Source organism: Ctenopharyngodon idella, chromosome 22 (genome assembly GCF_019924925.1).
Source record: "Ctenopharyngodon idella isolate HZGC_01 chromosome 22, HZGC01, whole genome shotgun sequence".
Lineage (NCBI taxonomy): Eukaryota > Metazoa > Chordata > Actinopteri > Cypriniformes > Xenocyprididae > Ctenopharyngodon > Ctenopharyngodon idella.
Window position 1 is genome coordinate 3,375,213 of NC_067241.1, and position 13,715 is coordinate 3,388,927.

General features: G+C 37.6%; 1 protein-coding gene across 3 annotated transcripts in view; it reads left to right on the forward strand.

Annotated features, from left to right (window-relative positions):
• nav1a (neuron navigator 1a) overlaps positions 1–13,715 on the forward strand; it is a 263,139-nt gene that overhangs the window by 83,312 nt on the left and 166,112 nt on the right. For 2 of the 3 annotated variants that reach the window (XM_051880901.1, XM_051880900.1), the window contains one exon: positions 115–315. The exons of the other annotated variant lie outside the window; for it this stretch is intronic. The gene's annotated coding sequence lies outside the window, so the exon portion shown is untranslated. The remainder of the gene's footprint in view (positions 1–114; positions 316–13,715) is intronic. 3 annotated transcript variants of the gene reach the window in all.

Genomic DNA, 13,715 nt, shown 5'->3' on the forward strand with positions numbered 1-13,715 from the left:
GATGTGAACAGATATGTACAGGCTGCAGATAACTGAAAACACTAAAAGCACTCATAAAATTAACCAACTTGGTTAAATTGGTTGGAAATTGGTTATTTTTGCGTTTTTCTGCAGATTGAAAAGCAAAGTCGAAGCAACGTCATGAAATCTGACGTAGAAGCGTGCCTCTGAGTGTGTGATTGGCTGCTGGGGCTGGAGAGGCACAAATCTACATCATCCGGTTCTGAGCGCTTCTCTTTCAACGGTTTCTGCGTGTAACGCTGTGATGAGTTTACAGTGCTCTCAACGCGGATCAAAGATCATATACGGACTGGAGTAAGTGTGTTTCAAGTTTTTAGGGATTTATTTCACATACTCAAGTGCTCTAAACATGAACCATGAACCTTTTTATTGGTTGTTGACACTTTAATATAGGTTTATTGTGGTTGTTCTTTCATACCTCAGGAGACCTGGAAATATTAAAATACAAAATAAAGCAGAATACAATTTTAAGACGCTGCGACTTGTGGAGTGCCACAGGGCTATGTCTTATCACCAGCTCTTTTTTCACTACTTATGCTTCCCCTGGGTTCTATCTTTAGGAAACATGAGGTTTTTCATTGCTACGCTGGCTCAGAATAATCAAATTGCTTTAAATTCCCTGTTTGGATGAGGTTAAATGTTGGCTTTCTAAAAACTTTCTTTTTTGAACGTAGATAAAACAGAGGTTATTGTTTTAGGCCCCTCTGTTTCTTCGGGTCGATTTTGGATGTCTACGACCTTTTGTTTCTCCTTATGTGAGGAATTTAGGTGTGGCTTTTGACAATTCTCTCAAGTTTAATAAACATATTAGCTCTGTTGATAGGTTGTAGTTTCTTTCATTTTACTTGCTAAAATTAAGCCGTTTCTATCCGAAACATTTTTGGAAGTTGCAAGTCATGCTTTTATTACAACTAGGCTACCTTATCTGCATTCAAATCTAGTCTTAAAATATATCTAATATCTCTTTTAATTGCCTTTTATACATTGTAATGTCTTGTTTTGTTCTTCTCTGCTTCGTTTTAACTGTTATCCTATGGTCTTTTTACTTTTTGCATTGTACAGCACTGTACAGCACATTGGTCAGCCTTGTTGCTGTGTTTAAATGTGCTTTAGAAATAAACTGAACTCAATTTAAAAGGTTGGGGTCGGTAAGTTTTTTTTATTCTTTACTTTTTAAAATACTTTTATTCAGCAAGGACCCATTCAGTTGATCAGAAGTGTAAAGATATTTATAATATTATAGAAGATTTAGATTTCATATACATGCTGTTCTTTTGAATGTTCTATTCATCAAATAATCCAGTTTTTTTATCATGGTTTCCACAAAAATATGAAACAGCACAACTGTTTTTAACATTAATAATCAGAAATGTTTCTCGAGCATCAAATTAGCATATTAGAATGATTTCTGAAGGATCACAATTTAAATGTCTTCTTTCAAAAACATAAAAACAATCAGCCCCCAAACTTCTAAGGTAGTGTGTATAAGTAAGCAATAAGGTACTAGAGGCTGTGCTGTATTGTGAATAAGTCATGGCTAAAGGGCGTTGTTAGGCATGACGTGAAGCGGACGCTGTTGCTGATACTTGAAATCAACCCAAACACACTCACCCCTCTCTTCATTGCTCTGCCTCAGAAAAACATACTCTTCAATGATATTTCTAACCACTCTGCTCCAAGTCGGTCTGGAACCCCAGCCTGTTCACTGCTGCCAGGCGAGGCGAGTGCACTAACAATGACGCTAAACACAGCATTCTCTAGCGGTCGTCAGTATGTAGTGGTTTAACTCTCACTATCTGGCCACTGTTGCACACGCAATGCGAGAGTGGATGTCTGTTTATCATGGCTGACACACAACAAAATGCTTCACAGAAAATAAAGCGCAGATGATGAACGAACGACAAGGAAGCACAAAAAATGAACGTACAGTACACAAGAGTTAAATACAAACAAGAGTTCGTTGTTAGTCGCCAACAGCACTGCAGCTCCAGACAATCAAAACCCAGTATTACTCATGTGAAGCGGAATCAAAGCAGCCTCCGTGTTTTCAGGCCTTCCCACTTAGCTCTCTCCAGTGCTGGAAAGCTTTTCTAATATTAACGCAGGTTCTAAAGCACTTGCCCAGTCATAAACCTTCATTCCAGTGATATTCTTTTGAGCTGTTTTGTATTGTCTCATCTCTCTTGCTCGTTCTCTCTCCTCGACCACCATACGCCCCATAATGCTGATTGGTTACACATTTGTTGTTGGTTTCGGCCCGACTAACTTCCAAAGAGAGTTTTTGAAAATATACTTACTCCACCTTTAAAAGAGTAATGATAAAGAAATGGATAAAACCAGAGCCACCTACAGTTGAAGATTGGATTGATGTATTACTTAATATATGCGTAATTAAAAAGCTTTCCTTTTCTTTAAGAACCCAGATTTTTTTTTCTTTTTTTTTTCAATTTGGAGAAAATGGACTGATTACATAAAACCAATTCGCCAGGCTTTTCTTGAAGCATAAATGGTCTGTAAGGTAATGCTTTTAACAATTATAGGTAACAGCTCCCCTTGTTCTTTTGTACACAGTTGCTTTGTTCAACATAGTTCATGTCTGCCTTGTTCTCTATGTATTTTCCTTCTGAAATGTAAAAAATAAAATAAAAAAGTATATGTTTACTGAATTTACATTTATATATTGGTCTTTCATAATGGAATACTTGTGCTTGTTCTGTCAACATTTCTGCTGAGTGACTTTGCTGACAACTTACAGTCCATTATTTTATGGTCCGTTGACATCGACAGATGGAGTCCAGCTGCTGAAAACAAATGAAGCTGCTTTGACCTTCATATTTTGATGCTTGGGTGGGTCTGGAAATGCCAAGAGCATGTAGGCAATGTACTACTGCTCCTCTTCAGAGTGATTAAATATCCCATCAGGCACTGCTCGCACACACCCGGCTGTCAGAGTATCTCTTTCAGTAGCAGGATAATTACAATGTTAGAGTGATCTACTGTAGAGAGTGGGACTCTTGTTTTGAAGGGGTTATTAGCTCCGGTGAAAGCAAGGTAAGTTTTCAGATACTTCAAAAGGAACTTCAGAACAGTCATTTATTAAAAGCATCTTCTGTAGATTGCAGCAGACACCTGTGACACTGTGACACTGAAGTGCTGTCTGGGTCCTAATTCATAATTTTGCCCTCTTCTCAGGGTATATTTGTACAAAAGTTTCTTGGATCTTTACAAAAATGGATTTATGTTTTTCTAGGGAGCTCATTTTTTGCTAAATCTGGAGACTGAATAAAAGCCATATTAGATATATATTACATCTTTTATATTAGTTAAGTGTTAAACATCCTGGCTGGAAAGAGGATGTTGTGATTACACTGAGTCATGTTTATCTAGGACTCACTGGCTCCATCTTGTGGCATCAAATGAGTTTGAGAAATGGACACAGAAGCTGTCACTCTGTTGCCTCTGTATAAGATGTGTAACTTAATTGCATCAGTCTTGTAACAGTTTGTGATTTAACCAGTTGGCAAATCATAAGACGAGTGAGCTTGTATAATTGAGGCAAATTTCATATTGATGTCACTGGCCCAACAAATGCTCATTTTTCTAAGAATTCAATGGCCCGTCGTTAATTATTCCTTAGATATTGAATGTGCACTTGTAGTGTACTTAAAAATTTAAAAATAATATTAATGAAATAAATAAATACTTTCATGACATGAGAGTGAGTAATAAATTACAGAATTTTCATTTTTGGGTGAACTAACCCTTTAATATAAGTTCAAACTATAATATATTTTCAAGTGTAAACAACATAAAATTAAGTGTCTGAAAACATTACATTAAGTTTACAGAAGTATATTCTTTTGAAGTATATTATTTATGCAGTTTTGTGAAGTCATATGATAGCTTTGTGTGAACAATTGATCAACATTTAAATGGTTATTCACTGAAAGTCTTTCCCTCTGCCATATAGTCCTACAATCTCATTGGTGTACATTAGAACTGTGCCTGCAAACACACAAATATGCAAAGATCAATTCATTACGGACTACAAGGAGGAGAGAAACATGAAGAGCAAGCTAGTGAAAGCTAAACTGTCAACATGTTTATGGCTACTAGCTACCTGAAGAATAACACTTCCAATTTAAAGGTGCAGTAAGTGATTTTTGAGAAACGCTGTTGAAAGTGGAACGGAAAGAGCAGCACAACAGCAGTAAAGGGTGTGTCCACTCATGATGGGGGAGGAGAGAGAGAGTGAGCCATCAGCAGTAGAGGGTGTGTCCACTCATGATGGGGGAGGAAAGAGAGACAGTGAGCCAATCAGCAGTAGGGGGCATGTCCACACATCCACACTTTCATTGCGTGTTTGTACATTTTGGAGGCGGAGCAATGAAGGGAGGGGCGTGTTTGTTTGGGTTGATTTCAAATATCAACAGTGTTCAACAATGATTCTCAGAAATCACTTACTGCACCTTTAATGGAACAGACTGTGAAGGAAACTCTATCGCCCACTTGGGGTGTTTTACTGTCACAGCAGGTTTGTGCAACAGGGGCATTGGGCCTCATTTATGAAACAAACTTATAGACCTATTGCTAGCTGCGTTTCCATAGCCGTCTAAAGTACTGTGAAGATAGTCCAGTGACGTAGGACTGCGCGTGTCCTTCCAGTTCCCGCTGGATTTTGTCCTACGCATATAAGCTTAATAAAGCCTGAACCTCATCGTCAGTCCATTGGTCGTATTTTTTAAACTCCATTGTTGATTCGAATAGCAAACAACTCTTACTGCATGCACAGCAACAGACTTTAAAAAACAATGGTTGAAAAAAAAATGCTGCATGTGTAACCCCTCACCTAGGTCCTACGCGCCCCGCTCTGTGCGGGCCTTGAACCTGAGTATCCAGCGTGGGAGTTGGACGCTCTAACAAGGAGGCTAAAGGCTGCAACCTCTAACATCAGTTGCTAGAGCATCTCTTGAGATCAGAGGAGTGAGGTTTACTCGTACAGCAACTACTAGCTGGCCTCCGTTACAGTCACCCCCTAAACCTCACTCCCATCCGGGTCACAGCACCAATGTAACCCCCTTTTTTGGTTCTTTCTTTTGACCCTTCCGGAAAGAACCACACGGTCCGGTCACTTCTGCTATGATAAAGAGACATCCACACTTTCATTGCGTGTTTGTACATTTTGGAGGCGGAGCAATGAAGGGAGGGGCGTGTTTGTTTGGGTTGATTTCAAATATCAACAGTGTTCAACAATGATTCTCAGAAATCACTTACTGCACCTTTAATGGAACAGACTGTGAAGGAAACTCTATCACTCACTTGGGGTGTTTTACTGTCACAGCAGGTTTGTGCAACAGGGGCATTGGGCCTCATTTATGAAACAAACTTATAGACCTATTGCTAGCTGCGTTTCCATAGCGGTCTTAAGTACTGTGAAGATAGTCCAGTGACGTAGGACTGCGCGTGTCTTTCCAGTTCCCGCTGGATTTTGTCCTACGCGTATAAGCTTAATAAAGCCTGAACCCCATCGTCAGTCCATTGGTCGTATTTTTTAAACTCCATTGTTGATTCGAATAGCAAACAACTCTTACTGCATGCACAACAACAGACTTTAAAAAAACAATGGTTGAAAAAAAAATGCTGCATGTGTAACCCCTCACCTAGGTCCTACGCGCCCCGCTCTGTGCGGGCCTTGAACCTGAATCTCCGGCGTGGGAGTCGGACACTCTAACAAGGAGGCTAAAGGCTGCAACCTCTAACATCAGTCGCTAGAGCATCTCGTGAGATTAGAGGAGTGAGGTTTACTCGTACAGCAACTACTAGCTGGCCTCCGTTACAGTCACCCCCCTAAACCTCACTCCCATCCGGGTCACGGCACCAATGTAATCCCCTTTTTTGGTTCTTTCTTTTGACCCTTCCGGAAAGGACCACACGGAGACGTGGGCTGAGCTCATTCATCGCGTTTACTGGAATATATGAAATGACACCAAACAGATGTGAAATACAGCTTATCCGGTCATGTAAAATTCTCCTCAACAGCTTAATGCAACTGTTTCACCAGTTCAACAAACAATAAATAAATTTTTCAATAATTAAGAGCTCAGTTTCTTTTTTCTGTTTTTTTTCTGAACATAGAAAACGTAACATCGAACATTTTGGCACAATTCATTACAAATTTCTTTTCCCCATTACATGTGGAGTCAACCAATCAAAATGTTGCTTGGAAACAACGTAGTGTTTGTTAATGTCTCTTTCCTCACAAGCTGGAGGCTCAGAACGTGGTCGTACCTGTTGCTGCCCCACAAGCTGTAGACTCAGCTCATGGGATCTGTTGTTGTCTCTCCGGATGAACCAGAGGCTCAGAATTTTCGGTTAGTGTCTCACCCAATGGGAGACTCAGAACGGCATATCTGTTATGTCTCACTGGATGAACCAGAGACTCAGAACTTGATCTGTTTTTGTCTCACCTTCGCAGGCTAGAGACTCAGAACTGTTTATCTGTTAGTGTCTAGGACAGACTCAGAACAAGGAGTGTCTGTTGAAAGGGTACCTTTAACCCTTTCCGATGAGGAGGTGATTGCAATTTGGCGCTTCTCCATTCAAGTGCTGTGATTGGCTGCCGGCATCAGAGGGGACACACACAGTGTGGCCCACCCTTCTTTCCCTTGTGGAACTCATTTGCATAAAGCACAAAGATGGAAGTCTTTAAAGTGTTTTTAAAGTTTACCAATGCATTTCTCACTTTCCAAACCACCACCAGAATACCTTTGGCAATATTCTGAATAAACAGAGTCCAAACATGGTGGAAAAAGACTGAACTGTCATGCATTCATTAATTTGTACATTAACAGCTGAATTTGTGTATTAACAATGCATTAACAAATCTAAAAACCTCTCAGAGTGAGTTAGACTCTACAAAGTGCTAGCTTAGCCTTATACATTTGTTATATATAGATTTTTTAATTAGTGAAAGTGTGCTTGTTGGAGAGATTTATTAGTGTGCGAGTTTATGCCGAGTGCGCAGGATGACATGATGTGTGTTACCGCAGCTGTGACCTGCTTTCTCCTGAACCTGGCCTGCGCGTCCACCATAGTAAACAAAGCGCAACTGTACTAATCCTGAGCATTACAATAATTGAGCGCTGTTGATGATTATTGCCCATGGATGTGGCATATGGATAAAAAAATGTCTGAAATCATTCAATTTATTTGAATTACACTTTCAAATATGAGTCAGTGTTTGTGTGAAATCCCCTTATGACAAAAATCCCATTTCATTTCCTTCAGTCAATCCTTTCCTTATTTGCATGTCATTTGCATAATGCTGCCAAAACAATTGAAAGCACTTGACAAAGATCCGTATAATCATCTCATACCAACTTTGCTTTGTACTGCCTCCTTAATCTGTCTGTCTCTCTCTTGTTATCTACTCATTTGTGTCCGCTCAGAAAAGGCCCCTGCACACAGATGGCCGTGTTCATCATTAGCGGGCTGTAAAATGAAGTGGGGGCCCCTTACAAAGGCCCGGGGTGACACTGGCACAGGCGCACCATTGTGGCGGCGTCTGCCGGGCTTCCCCTAATAGTGCTGGCACAAAGCTTGCCTGGGGGTGACAAGTAGTTTGGCTTCGGCCCACTTTACCCCCAACACACTGCGCCCCACCCATTGCACTGCACACTCTCATATGGGAATGTGTGTAATCTGTGCACAAGCCACTCTATAGGCCTTGTGTAAGAGCCTTATGGTGCTACGCAACAGATATTTCAGTGTGTTCATTTGTGTTAGTGTGAGTGCGTCCTTCATTTGAAGAGCTTCTGCTTCCACACACACTCCAGAGGAGAGTGAAACACACACAGGTTGAACAGCTCTGCAGTGAAAGGACAGTCTTCATGCTGTGAGTAGCTCCTTATTGATTATTTCTCAAATCTCCATAGACAGTCAGATGAGTTTGTGGTTTGATAGCATGCTCTGAATATATACGTTGCATTCTTTTTTATATATATTTTCATGTATTTCCTTACAGCTGTTTCAGCTTGATCTGAAATCAGTCAGCTTAGCTACTGTTTTTTCTTCAGAGCTCGTTCTGTTTTTATCCATTAGATATTTGTGATGGCTGAACGTGTGCTGTGCATGATTACTATGATTTATGAAAAGAAATCATGGTACCATAGTATTCTATGAGGTTCACTACCATTAAAAAAAACAGTAATATTGTAAAATATTACTATTTCAAATAACTGTTTTCTATTTTAATATATTATCAAATGTAATTTTTTTCCTGCGATCAAAGAAACAAAAAAAATTCAGCATCATTACTCCAGTCTTCAGTGTCACATGATCCTTCAGAAATCATTCTAATATGATGATTTGATGCTCAAGAAACATTATTATTATCAATGTTAAAAACAGTTGTGCTGCTTCATATTTCTGTGGAAACTAGACATGTGCCGATATTCGGTAATACAATATATCACGATAATGAAAATACACGATATTGTTATCGTGGGATCTTCAAAATACCGTGAATAATTATTTATTACGAATTATTCAAATTTGTATAATACATTTTAAGAATACTTTCCCCATCAACCGTATAAAAATCCACAACACCGCTGTAGGCTGCATCAAAAGGACACGCGCACTATGTAAACAAGCCCAACGTGCATGAGAAGCACATGGCGAAACGAGTGAAGGAGACGCTCTGAATGAAAGTGCACGTTCACTCTCTGACAGCAGAGGGCGCTGATGGAACAGCAGAAATGCAGCGGTTACCCCGGAAACCCCATAACCAAAGCAGCTGCGCTACTGAACAGTATTTAAAATGCTTCAAATACCCATTCAGTTTTTTGTATTCGCAATGTTGCTCATCACAGCACCAAATACTTAATACTTAAAGACTTAAAAGGCTAATTATTTTCAAACTTAAACATTTTTATATTTTAATCTGGACTACAACATGCCCTGTGCTCATTCTTAATCTTGGTTAATACATTAATGCATTAATAATGAGACCTTATTGTAAAGTGTTACCTGTTGTTCTTTATAATTCTTTTGCACTTTAATCTGTTTGAAACATTTTACTTTATATATATATATTGTGTATTGCATTATTGTATTTAAATGTTTAGAATTAGTTTTGTTATAAGAAAAAGTCTTCTTAAACCTGCTGTACTATGACACTTATTTAAATATCATGATAATACCTTAAACCGTGATAAAAGCTTCAGCAATTATCGCAACATGAAAATTTGATACCGTCACATGCCTAGTGGAAACGTGATACATTTTTTTAGGATTATTTGATGAATAGAAATTTCAAAAGTATGGCATTCATTTGAAATATAATAAATATTTTTAAACATTATTAATAACTTTACTGTCACTTTTGATCAGTTTAATGAGGCCTTGCTGAAATAAAAGTAAATTAAATCTTAGTTAATTAAATCTTACTTAGTCTAAACTTTTAAATTGTATAGTAGAGGTAACACAGCTACAAGAGGCTATATGCACGGTTAGTTCCTGGTTGTCGTTAAGCCAGCTCGGGCATTTCCGGTGAACTGTTAGCTGTTCATTCTGTAGTCGCTGTACATCGACACAAAACCATCAATGGTTAACTTTTTAATATTGTATTTATATTTTAATGCAGTTATCACATTTACCTAATTTGCCAATAAACCAGTTTTATTGATTGCAATAAAAAGCCGAAGCTATTGGGACCATTTAAAAACACTGTGTCTGTAATTAGACACGTACACGCATTATTTTCCCCAGCACTTCAAATGTTATTTTTAATGTGATGACCACAAAGATTATTTGTTCATCCTTCTGAGATTGTCCCCATTGTAAAACCGAACGTTTCAATGTATGAAATTCAACATTTGATAGAAAACACTTATTTGAAAATAAAAAAGACAATAATTACCATTTTAACCAGCAGGTGGCGGCAAAGTAGCATTTATTTGCGCATATATCAGCCATTTTTTGAATTTAGCCGAGGAGGCACACTGAGGTACGTCTTTATTTATTTATTTTTTATGCTGTTTTACGTTTGAATAACTAAATTAATGCTATGCCTGACTATTTAAGTGACTATATTCTGATTATAAACTAAGTATTACACTACTGATGTTCAACACACCAGCAAATGACATCTAACCGGAAGTTTTCGAGCTGGCTTATATTATTGTGGAAGTTCTAAAGAACAATCCGTGCATATAGACCAGTGACTGTCTTTATGAGTCATTTGAGTCATTCACTGAGTGGCGGCTGGTGCTAACATATAAAACAAACCGAATTAGTAATGCAGGGCTGAATGTAATTGTTAAATAACCATTTAACAAGTAATATAATAATGTATCATTATTGTTTAGTTAAAACATGGACAATTCACCGCTTAAAGCATGCCATAAGGTAGGGCTGGGCAATATGGGCAAAAAATCATATCTCTATTTTTTGGGCTGAATGGCGATGTACGGTATAATCTTAGTATTTTCTACATTTTTCTATTTAAAAAAAAAAAAAAAAAAAAAAAAAAATCTGTATTTAATTAAAAAAATGTTATGTCACATCCTGCCAAATACTGTCCTACAAACGTGTTCATATTGATGCAAGGCTATGAAAACAAACACATGTAACCGTCTATGCTATATATTATGTGCAAAAAAGGGGTCAAATCACATTACTGATTCTAACATTGCAACATTACAATCTAAAAACAAAATAATGCTTTTTAAAGCAGCAGTTAAATTCACTAAACTAAAAATGAAATTAAAAACAAAGCACAGACTAATTATTAGGCTATTTTGATTACCCTACAATAGTCACTTTACAGTTAAGCCTACTGCTATCATAAAAACAGACTTACTTTTAGGTTTGAAATCAAAAGTTTATGATACTTGCACGTTTTGTCCATCAAGATAATTTTCACAGATGAACACAACTTTTATGGTAGGCTATAAGCGAACTACAACATAGTTGCATGATTTCAACGTCACCACCACTAAGTTTCTGACAACTCTTTCAGTCTTTATCTAAAGACATTTTCCCTGAAAGTTTGATTTAGTATAGTTTGTAAGAGCGCAGTTATGAGCATAACTAGACTGTAAAAGTGGACTGAGCGATCAGGCAGCTCCATTTGATTTTGAATCGTTCTCGTGGTACTTTGATATTATAGACCGAGTGGTCTGCGCAGCGTCACTTCAAGTCGAACACACCTGAAAGCTGTACATTCATACATCCACACTAACATCCATTTCAATGGTTCAACCACTAGGGGGCAATGATCTCTGTGAACCCATGAACCAGAGTCTGTAAGTTTTATAAATGTGCAGACATTTTTATTGACACGTTTGTATAATAAAAGAGTTTTGGTTAATAGTCTCTTATTGGCCTGATTAACCAAGCTCTCCACAAAACAACCCCTGCAATTTAATAAAATAACACATATTATACAGATACTTCATATTTAATGGTATTAGATGATTTGATGAATGCATTTAATAGATGCACTTTCAATAAAACATTTGCAGTTGGTTTGTAAAAGGTGTTTTCATGCATTTGTTGCATTTACACTTATTTGACCAGCTGGCGACACCAGCATGTGGAGTGTCGAGTGCTTCGAAAACATAAATCATTTTGCGAAGCAGTTGGTTCAGTTGATTCAAAGTTTCGAAAAGTCTTTGTTTCTCCCATCACTACAACACCACTATACAACATGTGGTTGATTCTTTTGTGGCTTCGTTTGGAACAGTTTTCATTTTCAGAGCATATACGAAACTGGGAATATTGTGTCTAAAATATATTAACTTATTTTTCATGACTTGCAGTCGTATTAATTAGATTACACCATTGAAATTAATTTAGGATTCAACTCGGCTAGTAATATAACAACTGCACATTGTCAATTTTCACAGTGTGTATGAAAATACTTTAGAGGTGCCATATTTACAGGGTTGCCAGGACTGTGAGACAATAGTAGCTGAATGGCCAGTCAAAAGTAGCCCAGAAATAGCCCAAAGCGATTTTCGCCATCGGGCGGCCGATTCTCCACTGAATTTATGTGTCTGGGGGGTGTTTTGGGGGTGTTGGAGTGCCAAAATTGTACATTCGGGGATGGAAATCTACCCGCGAAAATCTTTTACCCACGGCAACAACTTAAGAGTAGCCACGGGAAAATCGTGGACTTGGCAACACTGAGTATGCAATGTTTAGGATTTTAGGTCAGGTAGAATCTGCGATGGTGTCGAAATACTATTGGGTAAATTGCAGTGGGTGTGATCACACAGACCAAATCAAAAACAGACATTCCGGAACGCACATTTTTAAACTAGAATAACTGGCCGTAGCATTGTTTTTCGGAGAAACAAGTTGGCTATTTGAACTTAGCATGTTTCCTAAATCTCTGCAAACATGTTATGGTGTTTTTATGCTTCAGTCAAAAAAAAAAGACATACAGCACCTTCAAATACTTTCAATGTCCGGAAGAAACCGATCCTACAGTGCTGTAATGGACAATATATAATGAGAGATGAGTTTCAGTCGATTGCAATGTGAGAGGATGCTTTTCCCACAAGGAGAAATGTTTCTGAAGACTGAACTTTCAGCACACTCCTCTCTGTTTAAAGGCGCCCAATACTTCTGCTGTTGAACGTACTGATGAATGAGTTGGGGTGCTGATTTTCATCTGTCATCTTGTGTTCTCCTGCTGTGCGTGTTCATTGTATGAAATTCATTATGGATTCATCACTGATGCCCACATGACGCCTCCCATGCCAGGAGGTGCCAGATTTGTAAGAGCTTCATGCCATGCAGTGAATTAGTCACTGCCATTGCTTTTGATCAGCTTTGTGTCACTTAATGGATTGCCTCTTTTAAAAAGGAAGCTGATTATGTTTAGCTAATGTCTTATCTGTAAACTATTGATGAGTAAAATCGTGTTTACCACCAAAGATTAGAGAGTTATTTGTAGTTTTTTTTTCATGCTTGACAAGGTTAGTCAAGCATAATATATTCACATATCAAGTAAAATAGACAGTGTTTATGGTTTCTAATGACAGAAGTTCATAAACTTTTTTGCCTTTTTGTCAAACATAAATAAATCGATTTTTGCTTCTTATTGCTTCTACATTTGTACATTAAAATACATTAAAATGAGCTAAACCAACACATTAAAAAAAAAAAAAAATGTCACAACTTAATTTCTTTATGTTCAGTCCACTGGCATTTATAAAACGGAGTTTAACTAATTTAATATTTTTTGGGGGGACTACATGACTCATTAGTTCAAAGTAAGTGTTATTTTATGTGTTTTTGAGCTAGTAGATTTCTGACACAAGAATGGAAAATTATTATATTTCAACAAAGCATTATTTAAACGGACTTGTTTTACAACCCTAAATTAATTGTGTGGAAAAGTGTAATGGTCACTGAACAATTTTTTTAGTACATTTTAGTTTGATGTTCTTCTGTTCAGAATATCCCAACATTTTATTGGGATATGTATTTTATCAATTTACCTTGAGATGATGACACTTGCCATTTTCAGCACTTAAAGATGATAATTTAAAATCTTTTATTTATTTTTTTTACCATCTTCAGTCGCACTAATGGGTGTGCACTTCCACTATTGTCTTGTAGGGGGCAACAGAGAGAGCAAAACAAACGTCTTTATCATGTTATTTCATTATTTCTGCCCT